We start from the raw sequence: 15,038 nt of genomic DNA, 5'->3' as shown, positions 1-15,038 counted from the left end.
TTTAAATATTTCCACTTTGGTTTTATTTTGATGCATGTTGTAAAGTAGGAATTTTAACTTTATTTTGTTTCTGAAGCAATTTTCCCAATATAAGTAGTTGAATTATGTATATATATATACTTATCTGAAATATGAAGGAAATATATATATATATATATATTCTCTAATTTGAAAAAGCCAACTTTATAGAATATTTAATTATATATGCACACACATACATACACATATACACTTCTTTTATTCTGTTGGGTCTGTCTCTAGGTTTCTAAGTTTTATGTGAACCATTTTTCTCTTCTAGCAACAATGTAGCCTTCTCTTAATTATTGTGGTTTAATTATATTTTAACGTCTGAAGATGTAACTTTATCTTTATTATGCTTCTTTCTGAGATTGTTCTTCTCATGTATTTTTGAATCCTTGTTATGATATTGAAAAATAGAAAAGTCCCATTGGGATTGTAAGTAACAATAATACAAATTAAGAACTTAGTTTGGAGAGGATTGACATCAACACAGTATTAAATTCTCTCACTTAGTAGTAACCTCCAAGTCTTCTGCTTTTTTTCAATCTGCTGTCCTACAATTTATGTGTGGACCAATGTTCATATGAGGCTTATATATTTATTGTTAGGTAAATTCCTAGGTATTTTATAAGTTGTACCCTCTCACCTCACCCTAATAGGCTCTTGCCAGGCAGTGCCACTCAAAGACCCCCAGTCACTTGCACCAAATGGAATCTGAAACGAAGGAGCGTTACCCTGCCATCTGGGGGGAAATTAGACAGCCTTCCCCAAGCAGGGTATTACAGGAACTCAGCAAGCTCATCTTGCTGACTTTGCAGAGTTCCTGCCTTTCAGGGGAACTTACGGGGACAAGCTGGCAAAACAAAGGCCCGGTGTGTGTGTGTGGGTGGGGCGTGGGGGCTCTCACACAACATAGAAGTGCTCTCTCCTGCTTCTCCTAATTCTCCCAGCAGTTAGGTGGTGTTTCCATAGGGAGCCCTCCATCCAAACTTCACAGTAGCTATTTTTAACCTCTACCTCTATTCTCTTCCCCCTCATTCTCTGCAAATGACCTGTTAACCTACTTCACAAATAAAAGAGAAACTTTCTTAACACTCAACTCCTTTAACTTCCCTCCATGTACCTGCCACCTACCAATTTTCCTGAGTCTGCACCCACCTACTTTTTCTTTTTAACTGCTGTAATAAAAGAGTTGTCCTTCCTTTTTATAGCTTATTTCTCAACCTGGGCTATGGCTTTCTTGGAGACCTTGCTCTATTGATTTCCCTTCTTGTATTTCCTCAATACAGTTCTATCTACTGTCCTCTTTCCTTCAAATTTAGAAAATTTCAAGTGTCTTTCATCTTAAAAAATAATCCAATTTTCACATCATCTCAAAGTACAGGTCTCTGTGGTTATATGACATTTGTAATTATTCATTCTATATAGTGTTTTCTAGCTAGCCTGTCAGAAGACTGTCTACTATACTGATCTTTGCAAATAACCAGTGCCAGTATTTCTTCATCAATTCTTAAGTGTTTGTATTTCCAATTTGTTAATTTTGTTTTTACTCTTCCTCCTATTTTTAAAGCATTCTCCCCCCACCTATATTTTAGTTATAGTCTTTAGAAATAGTGATATTGTTGTTGTTTTTCTTCTCACTTATTTAATTAAATGTGAAATTCATTAGCAATTGTTTCTTGTTTTATAATGAAAATGTTTATTGCTCCTCTTTTTCATCTGATTTTACCTTTAGTTGCATCTCATATGCTTTGAAATATAGTCTTGTTATTTTCATTGTCTTTCTTTAAAGCCTGTAATTGCAGCTTTGATCTCTCTTTGACCCAAAAGTTATTAAGGATAGTGCTTTTGGTTTCCAAGTAGTTTGATTATTTTGGTTTATTTCGTTATTACTTTCTAGAATCATCTAGTGGAAGTCAGATAATATGATCTCCATAAGATATTCATTGTTATCTCAATTTTTAAAAACATTTACAGACATTAAAAAACAGTATATATTCTCTGTAGGGTACAACATTTTATATAAAACTATTAAAGCAACATTATTATTAAAGATAATATTCCATCACTCATTTTTTACTTTTTCTTTTTTTAGTTTGTCAAGTCTAACAGAAGTAAGTCAAAGTTTTCCAGTAAAATTGGGGTTTGGGCAATATTTTCATGCATTTGGATGCTACATATTCAATTGTATAAACTTTTATGACAAAACAGTTTCACTCTGTAGAGAAGTTTTAATCAAAAGGATATAATCCTTTTTATCTAATTTGTCTACCTGGATTACTAACTTTCCCATTAATATTGATATTGCTAATATGGTTTGCCTGATATGGTTTTGCTAATCTGTTTATGGTTATTTTTGATAGATGGTCTCATAATTACCATACAGATACATTTTGTATTTTGACTCATTTTGAACTATATTTTAATAAAAATTTACTTACACATGTATTTATTAAATAGCCAACCTTTTCGAAAGTTGCAAAATTCAAAAGATACACATTGGTATAAGTGAAAAAAATAATCTGTGTCCCTCCCCTGTACCCAAGTACCCTTTTACTGTTCTCAGAAGTCACACCATTAACTCATAACCATCTGTTGTATCTGAGATAGTCCATGCATTTACATACATTTGTGCATGTGCTTCTTTTTTCAAACAAATTGTAGCATATTCTTCACACTGATTTTTTTTTTTAACTGATATATTTTACCTAGCTATATGACTGTACACAATTCCTATCTGTTCATATATAACTACTCTATTCTTTTCAGTAACTACAAAATATGTCATTGGTTTCTTGTGTCATTTCTGCCAGTCTTCTTTCTTTCCCTTCACACATCTAGCTTCCATTAAGATTCTTTTTTTTTTTTTTTAGTGTAGATGAATTTGGTATGATTAATAAATCTGAAAATAATAATTAAAATTAGTCTAAAATTAACACATACACAGGAATAATCCAAACGTGTTTTAAACTTGGCACTCTGTCATTCTGAGCTACATAATTGTGTAATCAAATTACTCTTGTACCAGAAACATTGACTGTATTGACTAATTGATGAAGAGGCATAGAAATTTCTCACAGTAACACTTGTTTCTTCAGGCTATTTTGCCACACAGGTAGAATCCTAGCATTCCTCAGGTCAAGATTCAGCAGAGGTGAAATCTAACACCATTTGCATGAAACACATGTATCTTAACACTCAAACACACTCACTATTTGTGTTACTGCTACAGAATTTTGCTCTCTCTATAAAATAATTACAATTTATATTACTTTGGTTAATTTCACTATGAAAGAAATAAAAATATGTCTATAATTACAGATACTTCATTTTCAAGTATATTTTGATGGGAGCAAATTTCTATTTTAATTAGACTCCAAGACACCTGAATCCTGGACATACAGTTTTATAAATCTCAGATTAGAAGAAGTTTTCACAGATTAGCATCTGCCTCCATACTTTTCAAAACTTATTTCTTCTCCACTATTCACAAGTTTCTAAGGACAGGTGCTATGAGGCATGTTCATCTTGTGATTTGACCACTTGCCCTACACCTTCAACTACGAATGAGTCAGCAGAACAGGTAGCTGGAGTATTCTTAGAAGCCATTCCTACTCTGGGGCAAGGTGCTATAACTTAATTGTACATAGAAGCTACTGTGAAACACATAAATATATCCCTCTAAACCCAACCTACATGTATTCACTATAAAATTTCCTCTTTGCCTAAGTATTTTCAATCTTTTTGGTACCACTGACCTCTTTGGCTTCAGCCTGTGGATTTTTCAGAATAATAAGTGCATAAAATAATATACTAATATTAAAAACTAAATCAATTATATTGAAATCCATATATAAATAATAAAGTTGTAATATATTAATATAGGTGTGTCTTTATTATTACATTACAATTAAAGGATTTAATCCCTATGATTTCAAATGGTGATAAGCAAAGCATATGCAGAGTTAGCTATTATGACTCTATGATGATACAATATATATGTAATGTCAATGAGAAAAAACTAGTCACAGATATTGTTAATTTACTGTGGTTTAATGCTTTCATTCATAAGTAAAGGAAATACTAAGTCACTGTACATAAAGATGTACTTTTTTTCACCCAAATTCACACATAAATTCTGAGTTCTACTCATTCATTTATATGTTAAGACCAAACAGAACCAAATTGTCCATGGCCACTCTAACATGATTAGAAGTAGAAGAATGGAGAGAAAGTTAAAATGGAACAATGTAGTGATTTAACAAATTCCAGTTAAAGTTTATTTTTAATATTTTTTCAGTCTTTTCCATTATAGTTTATTATAAGATATTGAATGTAGTTCCCTGTGCTGTACAGTAGGACCTTGTTGTTTATCTATTTTATGTATAGTTGTTTGTATCTGCTAATCCCAAACTCCTAACTTGTCCCTCCTCACCTTTCGCCTTTGGTAAATATAAGTTCGCTTTCTATATCTGTGAGTCTGTTTTGTAAATAATCTCATTTGTTTGTTACCATTTTTTTGGATTCCACATATTAGTGATATTACATGATATTTGTCTTTCTCTTTCTGACATACTTCACTTAATATGATAATCTCTAGGTCCATCCATGTTGTGGCAAATGGTGTTATTTCATTCTTTTTTTTTTTTTTTTCTAAACATCTTTATTGGAGTATAATTGCTTTACACTGGTGTGTTAGTTTCTGCTTTATAACAAAGTGAAAAAGTGAATCAGTTATACATATACATATGTTCCCATATCTCTTCCCTCTTGCATCTCCCTCCCTCCCACCCTCCCTATCCCACCCCTCTAGGTGGTCACAAAGCACCGAGCTGATCTCTCTGTGCTATGTGGCTGCTTCCCACTAGCTATCTATTTTACGTTTGGTAGTATATATATATCCATGCCACTCTCTCTGTTTGTCACAGCTTACCCTTCCCCCTCCCCATATCCTCAAGTCCATTCTCTAGTAAGTCTGTGTCTTTATTCCCATCTTGGCACTAGGTTCTTCATGACTTTTTTTTTTCCCCTTAGATTCCATATATATGTGTTAGCATACTGTATTTTTCTCTTTCTGACTTACTTCACTCTGTATGACAGACTCTAACTCCATCCACCTCACTACAAATAACTCCATTTCGTTTCTTTTTATGGATGAGAAATATTCCATTGTATATATGTGCCACATCTTCTTTATCCATTCATCCGATGATGGACACTTAGATTGCTTCCATGTCCTGGCTATTGGAAACAGAGCTGCAATGAACATTTTGGTACATGACTCTTTCTGAATTATGGTTTTCTCAGGGTATATGCCCAGCAGTGAGATTGCTGGGTCATATGGTAGTTCTATTTTTAGTTTTCTAAGGAACCTCCATACTGTTCTCCATAGTGGCTGTATCAATTTACATTCCCACCAACAGTGCAAGAGTGTTCCCTTTTCTCCACACCCTCTCCAGGATTCATTGTTTGTAGATTTTTTGATGATGGCCATTCTGACCGGTGTGAGATGATACCTCATTGTAGTTTTGATTTGCATTTCTCTAATGATTAATGATGTTGAGCATTCTTTCATGTGTCTGATGGCCATCTGTATATCTTCTTTGGAGAAATGTCTATTTAGGTCTTCTGCCCATTTTTGGATTGGGTTGTTTGTTTTTTTGTTATTGAGCTGCATGAGCTGCTTGTAAATCTTGGAGATTAATCCTTTGTCAGTTGCTTCATTTGCAAATATTTTCTCCCATTCTGAGGGTTGTCTTTTCGTCTTGTTTATGGTTTCCTTTGCTGTGCAAAAGCTTTTAACTTTCATTAGGTCCCATTTGTTTATTTGTGTTTTTCTTTCCATTTCTCTAGGAGGTGGGTCAAAAAGGATCTTGCTGTGATTTATGTCATAGAGTGTTCTGCCTATGTTTTCCTCTAAGAGTTTGATAGTGTATGGCCTTACACTTAGGTCTTTAATCCATTTTGAGTTTATTTTTGTGTATGGTGTTAGGGAGTGCTCTAATTTCATACTTTTACATGTACCTGTCCAGTTTTCCCAGCACCACTTATTGAAGAGGCTGTCTTTTCTCCACTGTATATTCTCGCCTCCTTTATCAAAGATAAGGTGACCATATGTGCGTGGGTTTATCTCTGGGCTTTCTATCCTGTTCCATTGATCTATGTTTCTGTTTTTGTGCCAGTACCATACTGTCTTGATTACTGTAGCTTTGTAGTATATTCTGAAGTCAGGGAACCTGATTCCTCCAGCTCCATTTTTCGTTCTCAAGATTGCTTTGGCTATTCGGGGTCTTTTGTGTCTCCATACAAATTGTGAAATTTTTTGTTCTAGTTCTGTGAAAAATGCCAGTGGTAGTTTGATAGGGATTGCATTGAATCTGTAGATTGCTTTGGGTAGTAGAGTCATTTTCACAATGCTGATTCTTCCAATCCAAGAACATGGTATATCTCTCCATCTATTTGTAGCATCTTCAATTTCTTTCATTAGTGTCTTATAATTTTCTGCATACAGGTCTTTTGTCTCCTTAGGTAGGTTTATTCCTAGATATTTTATTCTTTTTGTTGCAATGGTACATGGGAGTGTTTTCTTAATTTCACTTTCAGATTTTTCATCATTAGTGTATAGAAATGCAAGAGATTTCTGTGCGTTAATTTTGTATCCTACTACTTTTTAAAATTCATTGGTTAGCTCTAGTAGTTTTCTGGTAGCAGCTTTAGGATTCTCTATGTATAGTATCATGTCATCTGCAAACAGTGACAGCTTTACTTCTTCTTTTCTGATTTGGATTCCTTTTATTTCTTTTTCTTCTCTGATTGCTGTGGCTAACACTTCCAAAACTATGTTGAATAATAGTGGTGAGAGTGGGCAACCTTGTCTTGTTCCTGATCTTAGTGGAAATGGTTTCAGTTTTTCACCATTGAGGATGATGTTGGCTGTGGGTTTGTCATATATGGCCTTTATTATGTTGAGGAACGTTCCCTCTATGCCTACTTTCTACAGGGCTTTTATCATAAATGGGTGTTGAATTTTGTCGAAAGCTTTCTCTGCATCTATTGAGATGATCATATGGTTTTTCTCCTTCAATTTGTTAATATGGTGTATACAGACTTCATTGGGAGTTTCTCCCTGTCTTTTCAGCTTATTTCTTCCATCTTCATTTACAATCACATCCTGGTCTAAGAGAGACAGCTTTCTTTTCAGCAGAACACCTTTCTCTTGAGCAGAGAGTGAAGGTTCTGAGGACACTCATTTTAAACAATCCTCTCTGGCAGGCACGTCTGTTGAATTTATAGGCTGTGCTGACCGAGCATGGTTTAGGTTTCCTTTGACAGTCTCTGAAGTGACCTCTGCTGTTTCTTCATTCTGCTCTGGGCTAAGCTCACTGGCACAATGAGACTCTTCTATTACTGAAGGAAAACCAAAAGGTTTGTTTTTAATACATGGTAATGAAATCCAGGAAGAGTCCTTCAGGCCTTCTTTTAAGCTTTCAGGTGATAATAAATCACATAAAATCTTGTCTACTTCTAGCTTTGCAGGTGCGAAATCTTCATCAAGCATTAAGCCCTGAAGAAACAGTTGTAAGGCATCACCTAAAAAACCAGCATCATGGAGGACTTTTCCTTTCCTGAAGTAGACCTCAGGCCAATTTTGCAGTTGAAAGAGAACTGCATTTAAATCTTCTATGGCTGCTTTAAACTCTCGCAGACCAGCATATGATTCAGCTCTGTAAATTTTCAGAGTCCAGTCACTGGGCTCTGTTCGCAGCTCCTCGCAGGCGGCGGCCAGGGTCTACCCGTAGCGCCCCTGGTGCAGCAGCTCCCCGAGACGCCCGGCCACCCAGGCTCTCTCCTGCTCGCCCGGGAACCACTTTTCAGCCAGGTGTTTGAGAACGACGCTAGTCCTGAAGCCCGAGGCAACGATGGCGGTGGCCAGAGGCGGTGGCCGCGGGGAGGTCCCCTCAGCATCAGCGGCCATGGCGGGTGGCAACTGGTCTCACTCTTTTTTTATAGCTGAGTAATATTCCATTGTATATATACACTGCATCTTCTTTATCCATTCATCTGTCGATGGACATTTTGGTTGTTTCCTTGCCTTAGCTATTGTAAATAGTGCTGCTATAACCATTGGGGTGCATATATTTTTTCCAATTAGAGTTTCTCCAGATATATATGCCTAGGAATGGGATTGCTGGATCATATGGTAGCTCTATTTTTAGTTTTTTAAGGAACCTCCATACGGTTCTCCATAGTGACTGCACTAATTTACATTCCCACCAACAGTGTACAGGGTTCCAACTTCTCCATACCTTCTCCAGAGTTTATTATTTGTAGATTTTATGATGATGGCTATTCTGACCAATGTGAGGTGATACTTCATTGTATTTTGCTTTGCATTTCTTTCATAATTAGCAGTGTTGAGCATCTTTTCATATGCCTATTGGCCATCTGCATGTCTTCTTTGCAGAAATTTCTATTTAGGTCTTTGGCCCATTTTTTGATTGAGCTATTTGTTTTTTGTTATTGAGCTGCATGAGCTGTTTATATATTTTGGAAATTAAGCCCTGTTGGTCATATCTTTGGCAACTATTTTCTCCCAGTCCACAGGTTGTCTTTTTGTTCTGTTTATGGTTTCCTTTGCTGTGCAAATGCTTATGTTTGATTAGGACATATTTGTTTATTTTTGCTTTTATTTCTATTGCCTTGGGAGACTGACCTAAGAAAACATTGCAATAACTTATGTCAGAGAATGTTTTGCTTATGTTCTCTTCCAGGAGTTTTATGGCATCATTTCATATTTAAATCTTTAAACTATTTTGTGTTTATTTTTATGTGTGCTGTGAGGGAGTGTTCTAACTTCATTGATTTACATGAGGCTGTCCAGCTTGCCCACCACCACTTGTTGAAGAGACTGTCTTTTCTCCATTGTATATTCTTGCCTCCTTTGTTGAAGATTAATTAGCTGTGGGTGTGTGGGTTTATTTCTGCTCTTTCTATTCTCTTCCATTGATCCATATGTCTGTTTTTGTGCCTATATGATGCTATTTTGATTACTGTAGGTTTGTAGTATTATCTGAAGTATGGGAGGTTATGCCTACAGCTTTATTCTTTTTCCTCAGGATTGCTATTGCAATTCTGGGTCTTTTCTGCTCCCATATAAATTTTAGGATTATTTGCTCTAGTTCTGTGAAAAATGTCATGGATAATTTGGTAGGAATAGCATTGAATCTGTAGATTGCTTTGAGTAATATGGCCATTTTAACAATATTAGTTCTTCCAATCCAAGATGGGATATCTTTCCATTTCTTTGAATCATCTTCAGTTTCCTTTATCAATGCTTTATAGTTCTCAGCATATAACTCTTTCATCTCATTGGTTAGGTTTATTCCCAAGTACTTTTTTGATGCAATTTTAAAGGGGATTTTTTTTCTTTTTACTTTCTCTTTCTGATATTTCATTGTTAATGTAGATATGCAACAGATTTCTGTACATTAATATTGTATCTTGCTACCTTGCTGAATTTGTTTATTAATTCTACTATTTATTGTGTGGAGTTTTGTGTTTTCTACGCAGAGTATTATGTCACCTGCATATAATGACAATTTTACCTTTTCCCTTCCAATTTGGATACCTTTTATTTAATTTTTTCTTGTCTGACTGCTGTGGTTAGGACTTACAATACTATGTTGAATAGAAGTGGTGAGAGTTGGCATCCTTGTCCTTTTCCAGATTTTAGTGGGAAGGCTTTCAGCTTTTCACCATTGAGTATTATGTTGGCTGTGGGTTTGTCATAAATAGCTTTTATTATGTTGGGATATGTTCCCTCTATACCCATTTTGGTAGAGTTTTTTTTTTTTTTTATCATGAATGGATGTTGAATTTTATCAAATGATTTTTCCACATCTATTGAGATGATCATGTGATTTTTGTCTTTTCTTTCCTTAATATGGTGTATCACATTGATTGCTTTGCATATGTTGCATCATTCTTGTGACTCTGGGATGACTCCAACTCGATCAGGGTGTATAATCCTTTTTATGTGTTGGATTTGGGTTGCTAATATTTCGTTGGGGATCTTTACAGTATATTGATCAAGGATATTGGCCTGTAATTTTCTTTTTTGGTAGTCCTGTTGTCTGGTTTTGGGATCAGTGTGATGGTGGCTTCAGAGAATGACTTCGGAAGTGTTCCCTTCTCTTCAATCTTTTGGAAGAGCTTGAGAAGGATTGGTATAAATTCTTCTTTGTATGTTTGTAGAATTCTCCCTTGAAACCATTTGGTCCTGGACTATTGTTTGCAGGCAGTTTTTTTTTTTTTTTTCTTTAATTACAGATTCTATTTCACTTCTAGTGATGGGTCATTCAAATTATCTATTTCTTCTTGACTCAGCTTTGCGGACTATATGTTTCTAGAAACTTGTCCATTTATTCTAGGTTGTCCAATTTGTTGGCACATAATTGTTCATAGTATTCTCTTATGGTTGTTTGTATTTCTGCAGTATTGGTTGTTATTTCTCCTCTTTCATTTCTTATTTTGTTTATTTGGGTCCTCTCTCTTTTCTTCTTGGTGAGCCTGGCCAGAGATTTGTCAATTTTGTTTATCCTTTCAAAAAAACAGTTGTTGGTTTTATTGATTTTTTTCTACTGTCTTTTAATCTTTATTTCATTTATTTCCTCTTTGATCTTTATTATTTCCTTCCTTCTGCTGACTTTAGGTTTTGTTTGTTCTTCTTTTTCTGATTCTTTTAGGTGGTAAATTAGGTTGTTTATTTGAGACTTTTCTTATTTTGGGGGGAAGGTCTGTATTGCTATGAACTTCCCTCTTAGGACTGCTTTTGCTGTATTCCATATAATTTGTATGGTTGGGTTTTCATTATCATTTGTCTTAAGGTATTTTTAAATTTCCTCTTTGATTTCATTGTTTACCCACTTTTTTTTTTTATAGCATTTTGTTTGGTCTTCATGTAATTGTTTTATTCTCATTTCTTTTTCTGTGGCTCATTTTTATTTTCATTTCATTGTGGTCAGAAGAGATGCTCAAAACAATTTCTATTCTCTTAAATTTATTGAGGCTTGTTTTGTGAACTATTATGTGGTCTATCCTAAAGAATATTCCATATGAACTTGAAAAGAATGTGTATTCTGGGGGTTTTATTGGATTTAATGTCCTGAAAATATCAAATAAGCCTAACTGTTCTATTGTGTTAGTTAGGATCTCTATTGATTACCTTATTGATTTTCTATCTGAACGTTCTGTCCATTGATGTCAGTGGGGTGTTAAAGTCTCCTATTATTATTGTATTCTTGTCAGTTTTTCCCTCCATGTCTGTTACTATTTCTGTTATATATTTAGGTGCTTCTGTTTGGGACCATATATGTTAACCAGTGTAATATCCTCTTCTTGTATTGATTACTTTATCATGATATAGTGTCCCTCTTTATCTTTATTTATGACCTTTGTTCTAAAGCCTATTTTGTCTGATATGAGTATGCTACCGCTGCTTTCTTGTCATTTCCACTTGAATGAAATAGATTTTTTCATCGCCTCATTTTCAATCTATGTGTGTCCTTCACCCTAAAGTGAGTTTTTGTAGGCCGCATATTGTAGGCTCTTCTTTTGTTATCCAGTCTGCCACTCTATGTCTTTTGGTCAGAGCATTTAGACCATTGACATTTAAGGTAATTATTGATAGATATGTGTTTATTGCCATTTTCAACTTTGTTTTCTAATTGATTTTGTATTTCTTCTTTGTTCCTTTTTGTTTTTCCTTTTGTGGTTTGACGGTTTTCTTTTTGTCATGCTTGAGTTCTCTCCTTTTTGTTTTTTTGTAAATCTATTGTATGTTTTTGATTTTGGTTACCCTGTTTTTCAAGTATGTAAACTCATTACTATATCTACATGCTTTAGAGTGGTAGTCATATAAGCTCAAACACATTATTAAAAAAAAAAAATCTACATTTTCTTACTGCCCTTCCCCACATTTTATGATTTTGGTGTCCTTTTTTACATCTTCATGTTTATCCTTTTTCCTGTCATTGTAGTTATAATTGCTTTCCCAAAAGTATTTGATTTTTGAAAAAAATCTGTGTACAGACTTATTTAAGTGATTTACTTTCCTATTGTAATTTTCTCTTTCCTGTAAATTCTTTTTTCTTTTCTTTTCTTTTCTTTTCTATTTAGAGAAGATCTTTCAGTAATTCTTTTAGGATAGGTTTAGTATTGCTCTATTCTTTTAATTTTTGCTTGTCTAAGAAATTCTTTAATTCTCCTTCTTTTCTAAATGATAATCTTGCTAGGTAGAGTATCTTAGGTTGTAGGTTTTTCCCTTTCAGGACTTTGAATATATCTTGCTATTCCCTTCAGGCCTGCAATATTTCTGTAGAGAAATCAGTTAATAACCTTATGTGGGTTCCCTTTTAAGTAACTCTTTGTTTTTCTTTTGCTGTCTTTAGAATCTTCTCTTTTTTGCCATTTTAAGTGTAATATGTCTTGGTGTAGGTCTGTTTGGGTTCATCTTGTTTGGGACCCTCTCTGCTTACTCTTCCTGGATAGCTGTTTCCTTCTTTAGGTTTGGGAAGTTTTCAGCTACAATTTCTTCAAATACATTTTCTATCTCCCTTTCTCTTTCTTCTCCTTCTGGGATCCCTATTATGCATAGATTGTCTCACTATATATTATCCCATAGGTCTCATATATTGCTTTTTTTTTTTTAAATTAGTCTTCTGTCTGCTGTTCTGTTTGGGTGATTTCCATTATTCTGTCTTCCAGATCACTTATTCCTTCTTCTGTATTATTAGTTGCTAGTTATTGCCTTAAGCTAGATTTTCATCTTAGCTAATGAGTTTTAAATTTCAGCTGCTCCTCTTTATAGTTTCTAGTTCCTTATTACAATGCCTCTGCATTTCTGTCAATAGCCTTTCTTAATTCCTTCACTATTTTTATTACCTCCTTTTTGAATTTGGGGTCTGGTAGTCTGGAGAAGTCTGTTTTATTGTTTATTCTTTCAGGGGAATTCTCTTATTTTTTAAATTAGGAGTGGTTCCTCTGCTTATTCATTTTACTTTTATTTATCTGACTCTATAAATTTAGGAGAAACAGTTATCTACTGTGGTCTTTCAGGGCTGTTTTTATGTAGGAGGGTACCTGTGCAGCCTTCATGAGTCTAATATGTTTGGTGCAAGAGCTGTTTTTAATATGGATATCTGCCACATCTTTCCTCAGTGTGTGCTGGCCATTATCCCTTTGATACCCCAATTGTGATTGGTGTGTGGTTGGTGACACGAGTCAGCATGGATGTTGAGCAGGGCCTCCTCTTTGCTCTGTGGTTGTCATAGAAGTTTTCAGGGACAGGGTCTGCTCCCCAGCTGTTGGAGTAGAAGACCCCAGATCCAGTTCTAAGCTGCAGTGTGAGGTAGGCAGTAATGAAGTGCTCCTGCTTGGAGAGGAGCCACTGAGTACTCCTCCATAGGAGTTGTCCACCAGGAAGTGCACCTTGTGGCATTACCTGTCACCCATTGTGAGAACTCACAAATTACACTGTTTTGGCATTCCCCCTTGACTCTGCCTCAGCCTTGGGAATGCAGGAAATCTTCCCAGATCTCCCTCAGGCACTGTGCTCACAAAAGCTGCTGGTGCAGATCCGTTTTATGTCCGGCAGTGGGACCTGCTGTGTAGTAATACACATGGACCTGCCCTGGGAGCTACAGAATCAGCCCCAGACCCCAACCCTACCTCTCATGTTCACACCCCACAAAGCCCATGGCTTCTAAATCAGACCCAACCCAGCCATGGGAGCACCAGTAATTTTCTTGGATGTCCTGGAGGCACTGTGGTTACAAAGCTATCAGCAGAGTAAATCCGCTTAAGTCACAGAGCCACTGGACTCAGGTCAGATGTTAGCCCTGCTTCAGAACTCCTGATGCCACCAGGGATCATTTCAGATTTCAGCCCCACCTCTGTGTGTGGGCAACCCTCAGAAGCTGTCATGCTCCTGGAGCTTGTAGAGGCAAAGCCTGGCACCCTGTGAGCATGAGGCTATGGTGGGCCCTGCCTCTCTCTTCTCATGTGGTTTAACAATGGGTCTTCTGTGGTGTACCTGAGCTCCATCTTGTGAACACCCCCAGTTGCAGCCTGGACCACACTCCAGTCCTTTCAGGCTGTCTCTGTGCAGTCTTCTCCCCAGGTCTGTTCACTGAAGCCTGAGTCTCAGTGCCCAGCCACCGTGCACACGAGCAGATGCACGTCTCTGGTTGTGAAGTGCATGAAGTGGCCAGGACAGTCTGTGTTGGTTTCTGTCTGTTCTGCCTGCTGCAAGCCAACTGCTGCCTCTCCTCTGAATCTCTGAAGTTCCCTGTCTGTCCCCCACTGGTCTAGTCTGGTGGAGGGTTTCCCAGGGTAAGGGAGCCTTTCCTCTTTCCACAGCTCCCTCCAGAGACACAGATCCCAACCTGATTCCTTTTTTTTCTTCGTCTTACCCAGTTATGCGGTGAACTTTCTTGCATCTTTGGTTGTATGAGCTCTTCTGCCAGCATACAGTAGGTATTCTGTGAAAATTCTTCCACATGTAGATGTATTTTTGATGTATTTGTGGCAGGAGGTGAGCTCTGCATCCTTCTATTAGCCATCTGATATCCCTACTTAAAATACCTCACTTTTGTAAATTTTATAGAATTCAATGACTATGTGGGCACATTGTTAGATTCTTTAGAAGAGGTCCATAAAAATGTGGAACACTGAAGCTTAAGGTCCATTTAGCTTCTTGGTAAATTCATCTTGATTTAGATTCAAGGCAAATCCATTTGTGCATAATATGTATATTTGATTTATTTTTCTCTATAGGTCTTACCTTTTGACTCTGTATTTTCATATTTCATGCTGTGAAAATGGCTCTAATTAATCAAAATATTCCAGTTATTGAACATAATGCCATTTTTCTGTTTGAATCATTTTCACTGAGGTATGTATAAACCAATCCTATAGGAAGCTGAAGTGAACCAAAGGAGGTGTGAGTTAAATTTTGG

This window comes from Balaenoptera musculus, chromosome 13 (assembly GCF_009873245.2).
Source record: "Balaenoptera musculus isolate JJ_BM4_2016_0621 chromosome 13, mBalMus1.pri.v3, whole genome shotgun sequence".
Classification (NCBI taxonomy): domain Eukaryota; kingdom Metazoa; phylum Chordata; class Mammalia; order Artiodactyla; family Balaenopteridae; genus Balaenoptera; species Balaenoptera musculus.
This window is presented reverse-complemented; position numbering follows the sequence as displayed.